This window comes from Halyomorpha halys, unplaced genomic scaffold (assembly GCF_000696795.3).
Source record: "Halyomorpha halys isolate HHAL.00 unplaced genomic scaffold, Hhal_1.1 Scaffold442.1, whole genome shotgun sequence".
NCBI classification, from domain to species: Eukaryota; Metazoa; Arthropoda; class Insecta; order Hemiptera; family Pentatomidae; genus Halyomorpha; species Halyomorpha halys.
In genome coordinates, this window is record NW_027108469.1 from 781,925 (window position 1) to 792,304 (window position 10,380).

The 10,380-nt window shown below is 26.1% G+C and overlaps 1 long non-coding RNA gene across 1 annotated transcript; it reads left to right on the top strand.

Annotated features, from left to right (window-relative positions):
* Window positions 1-1,047: 1,047 nt before the first annotated feature.
* LOC136795627 (uncharacterized) lies at window positions 1,048-6,527 on the top strand. Its single transcript, XR_010843261.1, has 3 exons — window positions 1,048-1,218; window positions 1,865-2,051; window positions 6,499-6,527. It is a non-coding gene; the product is annotated as an uncharacterized lncRNA (long non-coding RNA).
* The last annotated feature ends 3,853 nt before the right edge of the window (window positions 6,528-10,380 follow it).

The following is a 10,380-nucleotide window of genomic DNA, read 5'->3' on the forward strand; positions in this document are numbered from 1 at the left end:
GGTCCTTATCACATGAAAGGTTGATTTTGGAGTTCAATAATAAATACCATGGTGATTTATTTGTGATTAGAACAAAATTTGAAATATAAGTTTAACTTGTGCCTTCAAGATCAATAATTGATATCTATTTCAATAATAACTGTAAAACACCCATTCTTTTATATTTAAAGTTTTGTAATACTGTATGTAATCAAAGTCTGTAAACTCTTCAAAACTTCCAAATTTCTTCTAAAAAGCTGAATGTTAAAATCTGCATTAAATAGTGACATGATTCAGAATGTTTTATAGACATTTATTTCTTTTGAACTCCAAAAGTTTCATGTAGGATAAATTGAAAAATAAAATAAAAAAAAGTTTACTAAGGAAATTAAAGCCAAGAAGCATATGTTTTATTAATTATTTTATGTATTGAAGATACTGGGATGGGAAAGAAACTAGTTTAATTACATATATGCAATTAATTTTTATTTCATCAGATATAATAAATTATTGCAGTGAATAATTATTTATTATAAATTTTTTCTTATCAATAAATTTAATCTTATATTACCTAAATTATCTTATCACCTTAAAAGTCAGAATTTATTTAAAGTTAATTTATTAAGTGGAAACTTAAGTATGAAGCCAACAGTAAGTTTATACACTTAAGAAACTCATAAATAATTCTAGTGTATGAAGATTTAGAAATGTTTATTTTCCTTTCCTGTTTTACATTGATGTATATAAATATTCATCATGAGAGGTAGTTTTTGTTTCATTAACTTAAAATCAAAACAACAGTAAATACATTTATTTTAACATTTATTCATAATTTGGAACTTTTAAAATAATTTTAGCAGGTTGATGAAATCCACCTATACATATTATCATGTACTATATTTAAGTAATTATGTATAATAATGCATTTTTAAATTAAATATTATTTCTGAGCAGAGGTATTTTTTGATTATCTTAAAATTGTTATTAATGAAGTAAGATTAAAAATGTCAACAAACACATATGATTAGATAAATATTTATACTTAATCTTATCAATATCCAGTATCATTAAACTAGCACAGTGTTTTAGCGCTTCTATATCAGTGTTTTGTAACCTCTAAAAACTTATTATCACTATTTCAGTGGATTGTTATTAATATAATTCAAATTTAATACCATAGTAGTTATAAATTTTCTATATTAAGGTGTTCACTACTAGGAAGTCAAGGTCTAAATAATGGTAAATAAATGTTACATTTAATAGAAAGTAAATTTTTTCAAGTCAGTAATTTAATATATTAAAGATTTATTATATAATATTTTATTTGATATATTAATGCCATTCAGAAATGAAAATGTTATCTTGTATACACATTATAGACATTGGTAAATTACCATACAGCTTAAATAATTGCTGCATAATTCATGATTATATCGATTTAAGATTCATTGGTAAGAGAGTTTAAAATTTCAAAATAAAATTATTAATACAGTAACTTTTGGAAAGTCACACCCTTCAAACTTGTTACAAGTTTGTTAACTTATTTGAAACAACTCTCCATTCACGAATCCAATCATTAAAATCATAAATAAATATATACTCTCAACTTTTTGTTAAATATATAAATTTAATTTTTGTTAAATTAGATCTTTATTTAAAATCATTTGCATCATTAAAAGTTAAAAACACCTCTATAAAAAATAAACTAGAAAGACATCACTTGTAATAAAAATACAAACATAAAATATGTAAAGTAAATAAGTTGCCTTCTGATTTATGCCAAGAGAAATATATTTAAAAAATAAAATAATTGTAAATTAATAAATAAATAAAAATGTATAACAAAATAATTTTAAAAATAAAAGCTTTATTTAATCATTATAAGAGAACATAGATAACATAAGAGGATTATAGAACCCAAACCAATGATAGATACAAAAAATGTAAACAGTATAACTTAGTGGGCTCACCCTGGAGGCTACCTGTTATATAACAGACAACTTGTGAAACTGTAAACTTCTTCATGTGTTGATCCCTTTTTATTTAAATCTGCTTCGTTTTAAGAATTAAAGGTAAGTAATTGACTGTTTTTTAAAAGTTAAATCATTCAAGGTATTTACTACATGTCAATTTACCAATTGTATTATCAAATGTAGGTAATGCCTGATTATTTTATGTCATGCTTTATATATAACAGACATTGCTGAATATTGTTTAAATATACATTTATTAAATAATTATTTAAAATTGTATTTACTACTTCTTTATTAATATATGACAGGACCATATTATTAGTGAGTATACATGCAAATTTTTTTCCATTCATTATATCATTTATAGTTTAAAAAACAAAACAACAAAAATAGAAGTCATATGTAATTCAAACAGTGAATAGTCATGTTAATATTGAATTTTAATAAATATTTTGTTTCTCGTTTGTATTAATTAATACTAATAAATTTTGATTACTACCTAGACGAGTTATAGAGATATAAAATTTCTGAAATTTTTTCTAATAAATTTAATAAACAAAATTACTAGAAATTTCAAATTATTTATAATTATAAACATACTTAGTTGGTCAATTGTTTAAATCAAATAATTTAACATTTAAATAGGTGTATTTAAGTGTGTATATAAATATTTTGTTCTGAAAATGTAATTTTTATTCTAATAATATTATAAGAATAAGTAGTAATTTTACGTACTCATATGAGTAATTTTATTTATTTATCTATTATTGGCGCTATAGTCCTGCAGGAGCCTGAGACTATCTTATAACCTTCCTCTTCTCTCTACTATCCCTGGGCATATATGCCACAAGACCTAGCCTTCTCATCTGGGTCACTCTTGCAATTAAAACCCAATCCGGTTCCCATACATCAGTAGCAACTCCTCGTTAGTATGGATTCTCCATTGTCCATATTCACACCCTGATGAGTAATTTTACTAAACCATATTTTATTAAACACAGCCCCAAAATAACATTTTATCTAAATAAAACAAAGTACAATCACTATAAAAATATCAAAAGTTTAAATATTTTATTTTTAATATGGCGTCAATATATCAGTGTAAAAGAAAACCTTTTTCCTCAAAATTAGTTGTCTTTTACTTTGATATGAGTGTAATATGAAGTATTTTGTCATTTATTACATGAGCTTATGTCAGGGCAGATTCTGTTACTTTATGTATATATAAATGGTAATAATTGTTGTGGAATGATAAAATTTATATTAAATAAATATTAATATTGTAATTATATAAAATGTATTGTATTTCTATATTATTTATGTTTTGTCTTGTCACATTTGAGTATGACTGTCTCCTTTGTGTTTTCCTTTGTAGTGTACATAGTTTAGCTGTGTCATTCAATTAAAATATATTTTTTATGAACTGAAATATGTTCTCAATTGTTTCCACCTTACCAAACAATAGTAAATGTATATATGTATATATAATTGACTGTAAAAATTGATATATAAGAAGATGGTCAGGGTTGCGGTCAAAGGAGAAACAAACTAAACTATTTTTCTGTAAACTATTTTTGTTTCTCCTTTGAACGCAACCCTGACCATCTTCTTATATATAATAATAAATGTAGTTTTTTATTTAAATAAAAAAAAATTCTAAAAATTTAAAAAGAAAACATTTGACTAAAAAGAATATAGGATATAGGAAAAATTGAAGACAAAAAATATAATGAAGCATGCTTTCAGTGGATGATATCTAGATTTTTTAAAAGGTCTTATTAAGGCTAGTATTCAATAATAAGCCTCCATCCTGAGGCTGGTGAAAGTAAAAAGTTAAAGTGAAAGTAAAAAGGTGAAAGTAACATATCGAACAAGCTTTGACATCTTCCTCATGATAGTGAAACAAATTTTTGAAGATCCTTTGACATCAATATTCGACATGATTTCTGCTATACCAATGATCAAATGATTGCCTCATTTGTAGGCTATAAACTGTTTCTTTCTTCATTATAAGAATTTCATACAGTTCAAAGAAAATAGTTTCATGAAAGGGGGTTAAATTTATAGTAGTGTGAGATAAAGTTTCAAAAATGTTGATATAAATATAGAAATACTATACAGAAGGGCTAAACTAAAAGGAAAAGTTATTTATTAGTCTTTTTAATTATTTTATCAACCCCAGAAATTATTTATATTTATTTGCAAAATAGTTCAAGTCATTTTTAGATGTATAAAATATATCAAAAATTAAATTTGGACATTTTACTTAACAATCGCCTTTAATCAAACTTGTCATTCAATTAGTCCCCACTAAAAGTTGAAACCTGAACATTTTTCACAATAATTCTAGTGAAACCAAATATTTCTCAAATTGAAGATTGATGTATTTCACCAACCCGAATTTAACTCCCTTATACATAGCATAACTTTTTTGAAAATAAAAAGTTTTGTTACTTTACAGAATTTCAAATTGAATAAGTTACATAGAAGGCTAATTTTAATCATTAAAAATATTACAAGGTTTTAGAGCAAGATTCTATTTCACTAAATACAAAGTCAGAGAAAAATTCAATTGCAAGTTCTGAATACATATTGGAAACAATTGAAGAAATATGTATGTAGATAGAAAAAATAAAATAAAAACAATAAAGATTTTTACTCACTTAGTAGATTTTACATACATTGTAAATTTTATTTACCCTATCTACATGTGTATCTCGTATATTTTATATAATTTTATATTTTCCCATAAAAAATGTCATATGTTATGATAGATTATTTAATGATAAGCAGTTAGTTGTTTAAAGTTAAATTTTATAATTAAAGAATAATGAAGAATGACTGAAACAAAAAAGGTAGTGAGATTTAATTTCAATTTATGGTGAAGGAATTATTTCGTCTTAGGACTGGTATTGTTGCCGGTAAAGTGTATACGACTACTGAACATTGTTCCATTATCATTATAATCTCAAAAATGACGATAAGTGATCTATAATTAGTTTCTTCTGTGGCAACATACTATTGAAAATCCAAAATAGTTATTTTAGTGAGCAGTGTGTGCTGAATTGATTATAAAAATGTTTTAATTTTTTAATGTCAGAAAAAAAAGTCAGTGATATGCTGATATATAATGACAGGAGAACGACTGGATGAATATCTTAAGAAAATGTTCTTTTAATAACTTAACAAGAATTTGATCAGTGTTATACCAAATAACAAGAATGTCAATCACCTTACTCTATCACTAATAGTCTCAGTACAGTACAGGTATCAGTATTTTTAGTTTAGAGTACCAGCATATGATAGTCTTCCTATGACTAACTTATGATTTTCATTGCATATTCATATGCTGGTACAAAGAGTGGTAGCTATATAGCTTCATTTCCTTAGAGATGATAATATAAATGAGAAGAATAAATATATTAGTATTGTATAGTGGGTTAAGAAAAAAAATTAGAATAGTTAGTGTACAAACAGTGACCATTTTCTATAAACCTCCTTCCTCTCCTCTTTGAGAGCTCTCTCTCTCTCACATTGAATCTTTTTCTTTATCTACATTAACAAGCATTCTGATTCCGTTTACCATTCACAATATCAGTTATATACTGATAACCTCTAAATTTCCCTGTCTTGCTACCCTACAAATAGGCTTGAGGTAATTCAAAAGTCACTACAAGAAATTGGTACAAACACATGGGTAGGAAAAAATGAGCTGAATCATTTATTTGTGAAAGGTCATGAGTCCAAAATTATTTATTCATTCAATGTTGGGATATTTTTTTCTTGATTAGACAAAATCTATTTTTGGTGTTTATGGCCTTATAATAAACAATTCAATTGAGGCTAGTTTTGAAAAAAAAAAATCTATTACAAGCAACTCCTTAATTTCTAACATAGTTTACCTCAATCATCGACCAATTAATTTTCACTAATTTTTTTTTTACCTTCTAACTCACCATTTTTGCCATCTGGGATGTTAAACATACAGCATAGCAACCTGTCTAACCACTGTCAGAAGGTTGAGTTTTTATTCCAAAATTAGAGATGACTTGTCCAGGCTAGAATAAAATCAAGTACTGCAGCAGACTTGAGGTTGCTAAGATAATACTTTGACACACTCAGTGACAATGGCCTCTCATTTTCACTCAACTATAAAAAAAGTGGTGAGTCATTTTCTTTGGAATATAATTTCGTAATATATACGTAATAAATCACACTATAGCTGTCCTTGAAATTCCATGATTCCATTCATTAAAATATCCGTCAACTCTTTGTATCTTCTTATTCTTAATTACCACTTCAACTATGATGGTTTGGTTTATGGGGGCTATCTGCTGGAATAGAGATAAGACTGAAGAGACTTTTGAATTACTTCATAAAATTCATATGCTGGTCTCCCAAGCACTCTTATGTCTCTTGTTTGTGCATCATGCTGAAGTGGTTTTATTCAACTTTCTGATGACAATACCTCCTAAGTGGCTTGTTTTCCCAAGTCCTTAATGAAATATAAATAAGATAAATGTTTTAATTCATTTTCTTCTTTCAGGTTCTAGTACATAATCAGCATGGCAGCAGCAGATATTTTTAATGGAATATTTTGGTTCCTACTGCTTATTTTTCTTTCTTGGTGGGTAGCGACATTTTGCATTTGGCCGTATATTATTGTCAGTGTACTAACTCCCTGTATCCCAGGGCTCAAATCGTTATCAGACCTACTTCTTGCAGGTATCATGTTACCATACAAATGCTCTGACAACATGGTGAATCGTAGGTCGTATAAATCCTTGGGCTGAAAACTAAAAGGTAACTTCTATAATTACTTTCAACTATTTTATCTAAAATGAATATTTATTATTTACTATTAGTTGGTACAGGGCTAGTTTCCTGCACTGAGAATTACTAGTTCAAATCCATGCAAGTAAATAAAAAATTTCTGGGTTTGCTGTAGGTAGACCAAAAAACTTATAACTAAAAAATTAAACTGTGAATTAAGAAATTGCCTAATAAAAACTGTTTTCATTGATTCATTTCCTGTTTTTTTATACTACCGAGTCCATAAGCTAATAAATATGACATTTGTTTTTTAGGGCCACACTCGAAGCATGTATTGGCAATGAAAATATCAATTCAAAGCTGGTGAATTTCAGAAAACAGTAAGGCTTCGAAAAACAGGAATGACTGTTTTTGAAGAAGCAATCAAATAAGCCAATTCACCTCCTTCATTAAAAAAACTTCATTGTTTAAATAAAACAAATAAGCTAACTTTATTATTGGTATTCATAATTAATCAAAACAAAATAAATAAGTTTATAAAAAAAAAGAAAAAAAAGAAGAAGAGTTCATTTTTCCTGATTGAATCCCATGATTTGAACTATCAGTATTAAAAATGTTTCAGATCGGGTTACAAATAAACAGATTAATATTGTTTATATATATTTTTTTTCATGCTAAGCTAAAATACTAAAAAAAAAGCCACCGTTGGTCTGTATCCCTAGAAAATGCTTCAATCATGTTTGGAGTTTTCATTATGTTGTCTGAATATTATTAACAAAAGTGCTCTCTATAAAAAAGTTTATATCTATCTATTATGTCTAGTCTATCAAATTAAATAAAATGATTTTTATATTATAAAAAGCTTCATTGTGTCCAAATAAGTCTGTTTCTAGCATTGTAGATATGAGTCCTCAATCCTTATCAAAGGCTATTTTGCTCAAAGGGAAGATTATTTGTTATTAATTTGGTCAAAGGGAAGATTATTTGTCCTTTTCCCTGAAATATTTTATTTAGAGGGAGCTCTTAAACTTATACATTGAACATAATAGTTTAGGTGGCATTAAAAAATTAAACTGAATCCCTTGGTAAATTAAGCTCATTCTGATACATAAGAGTATAAAAATATCCCTTAGGAATTCATTTAAAAAATGACTATCACGTCAAATTTGAGCCATTAGAACAAAAGAATTTTTCATCTTCACTTAATTTTTTTTAATTTATAGTTTTGATTATACTGTCAATTTGTTTCAAAAGGGGTTTGTAATTTATTCTAAAATATTGTGAAGATATTACTACTTATTGAAAACCAGAGCCCGAGTGGATACTTTTTTGGCCTATTAACATGTATAAAAGAAAAAATATTTAGTTTAAGACTTCCTAAACAAAAAAGTTAAATCATCTTTGAATATTGACTGGAAAAGGTCTGGTGACTCCATCCTTAACCCAGGGTGTAGAATGGGAAAGTGATATAACAGATGAATTAATAATACAGTAAATTCAGGCCTGTTATGTTTAAAACATTTAAAAGAGACAATGTTGGAACAAAATTTTCATTTTTAAATGAAATTCAAATTTACTTTCAAGAAAATTTTCAATTAAAATAAAAAACACTTTAAAAAATTTCTCTCATTTTAATGAATTATGATGTTGAAATAATCAGAGAGATTTATAGGCATTTTTTCAACATCACCATTAACAAATAGAAAGTATGAAACAGTTCATATTGTTGTTATTGAAGTTTCTTCAGAAAAACTTAAGAAAGAGGGAAAATAAAAGTTTTTATCACTCAGACTAATAATATATTATTAGTATTTATCACTCAGGTTAATATTAAATATAAATATTTATTATAGTACTGCAAAAGTTAATTTTATTTTTTCATTCATTTTCTGTACATACTTTTTATTATCTTTTATATGTTTCTTACCACTCAATTTTTTCAGTAATATGTTATTTTCAATAATCTAGCACTCACAAAAATTATAAAGTTTAATCTAAAAAAAGTTAGGTAATTCCCATGCTTTTAATTAGCTCATATTTAAAAATAGAAATTTTAAATTCTTCCTTATTACTATTATTACTTATTAGAATTGCTAAAAACCTCAAGAAGAAACATTTTTTTAGATGTATCTTTTTACCATTATTTAGAAAAAAAAAATTAATGGATATCAGTAAAAAAAAATTGTGTGTAAAAACCATTTACCTCCCAAGATTTATTGCATGAAATGGTGTTAATTCCTGGAAAGTTTTGCAAAACTATGAAAAAATACACGATTAATTAATTGACCTGTTTTGAGTTTTATCTATTCAAATCTTTTGTCAAATAAAATTAAAATTGATAAGTATAGGATGGTTGATAACGTATAAACACATCAGATCTTTTCCATTTGCATGTTGCATGTTCTCTTTTATACACAGTACTATTGTGACTCTAATGTGTCTGATTAGTAAGCATACTGCATCAAAGAAAGTATAAAAAATTTGGCTTTTATTCTCTAACAAAGCTGATAAAATTCAGTTTTTTCTTTTATAATTTTATTAAAACAGAAAATACATATATACATTTTGGTTTACAATATAATTACTTTAAAACATTCATAGTTTATGTTCACTAAGAATAAAACATCAGGAAATAAATCCGTTCGAATCTATGTCTTGACATAATTAGTAGTCAAAATAATTTGGCTTCAAATAATTTCAAAACTTTATAAAATGAAATAATGAACAGACAATAACAATTCATGGGTTTTGATTAAGCATTGTAGAATAATATAAAAAATTTATTGATACTAAATTTATGTTGAAATGTTGAGGCAGTGATCCACTAATTCAGTATGGTGGAAAAAAGTGGGCTGGAGAAGAACAAAATTATAAAGTTTTAACTTCTGGGTTTTTCTATCAGAATGGAAATAATTTCTAAACAATTTTTTTTCTTAATTGAGCACAATTCAATCAGTTCAAAAAGATATTCTTGGACCTGAAAAATGAACTGAGGAGCAACCCACATAATTTTGGAGAAATAACAGTTCAAAGGAATAAGACAAATGGCTTTTCCACAAATTTTGCACTTCTCTGTGCCACAAATTTTGAACTTCTCTGCCACAAATTGTCAAAAATACCGACCAGTGGACTACCATCTTTAGTGTTTAAAAAAAAGTAAAGTCATTAAATTTAAAAAAAAACAACTGGAGGCTTTTAACCAGTTTTATCTAAAATATTCTAGAGCAGGGATCGTGAACCTTAATAGCCGAAAAGTGATTATCCACAATTGTCTTTCAAAAAACTTCTCATGTGTTCTTCTATACAGGATATAAATAAATGAGTTGTAGCTTTATTGAAAGAAGATAAAAAGTCTAGTTAAATACAGCTATGTCTAATATATTGATAAATCTAAAGGAATTTTTTTAATGCGCAAAAAATAAAACTTGGAATGATAGGGTTTAAAAAATTAAACAATTTATAACAGAAAGTTGCTTTAAGCCTTTAATAAAATTATGGTTATGGATTTTTTTATTGATTGTAGGTAAGTTAGTTAATTTTCAATAACTCATATTTAATTGAATTAGATAATATACTGCAATTATTGAAGTTAGTAAATAGTTTTAAACTCAAAATTGATAAATACCTTGATTTAAGGTAAAAATTTAAGGAATAA